The following is a 1,112-nucleotide window of genomic DNA, read 5'->3' as shown; positions in this document are numbered from 1 at the left end:
TCGAAAAGAGACAAAGAACAATCACATGGAATGGAGAAGGGGGTGGAGAATGAGAGACACTGTGTGTGTGTGTGTGTGTGTGTGTGTGTGTGTGTGTGTGTGTGTGTGTGTGTGTGTGTGTGTGTGTGTGTGTGTGTGTGTGTGTGTGTGTGTGTGTGTGTGTGTGTGTGTGTGTGTGTGTGTGTGTGTGTGTGTGTGTGTGTGTGTGTGTGTGTGTGTGTGCGTGCGCGTGTGCGTGCACAGGATGAGAGATGTGACTCAACAGATGCTGAGGCAAAAGAGGTAGTGTGAAGGTTGAACCATGAAAACCCCAGGGAGCAAATATGTATGTTGTAAGTGTGTGTGTGCGTGCGTATCAACTCATTAAATGTTTTACTTTTTTTAAATTAGGGTTTTCTGTCATTTTGCTTTTGAGAGAGAGAGGCAGTTTAGCACAGACAAGAGGGACAGACAATACAACACAGGTCTCCCACTGGAATCTAATTAATATTAATTTGAATTAGAATTATTAATTAATAATTGTGATTATGTGGACAATATGCACTAGCCGGCATTCCCCCTCATTAACTATTACTCTATAGATTTAACCATATTTCAATTTTGAATTGTTTTACAAAACACTGTATATTTTCTGAATCTAACCCTCCAGGATAAAAGAAAACTAAACTACATCGATTACATGACTAATCCAAATCAGGAACAAAATGTTTTATGGAGTAAAACATTCACTCCATGGATTAAACTTTCACCATATCACCGTCATCTGACACCTGCCTCCAACCACCAGCTACAGTACCATTTCCTCTTTATGCACACTAGACTCAAACACATACAAATAAAGGTATATATATTTTTTTAAAGACCATCGCTGATCTAACACCCACCTCTAACTGCCATTTCCTCATTCACTAGTAAAGAACCAACACCTTCAAACAAAAAAAAGTTATGAGAAGTTAACTGAGAAGTTAACTGAGAAGTTAACTGAGAAGTTAACTTCTATGTTAATTCTATGTGCATTTTATCACATAGATTGGTATCAGGTGTGGTCTTGCCTCCCGAATAGTGTTGGTTTTGACAGCAAACTTTTGAATACAATTCCATATTTTAGTCAT

The sequence above is a fragment of the Gymnoscopelus braueri genome (assembly GCF_963280865.1).
Source record: "Gymnoscopelus braueri genome assembly, chromosome: 15".
NCBI classification, from domain to species: domain Eukaryota; kingdom Metazoa; phylum Chordata; class Actinopteri; order Myctophiformes; family Myctophidae; genus Gymnoscopelus; species Gymnoscopelus braueri.
The sequence above is the reverse complement of the archived record's forward strand: the minus strand, read 5'-3'. Positions refer to the sequence as shown.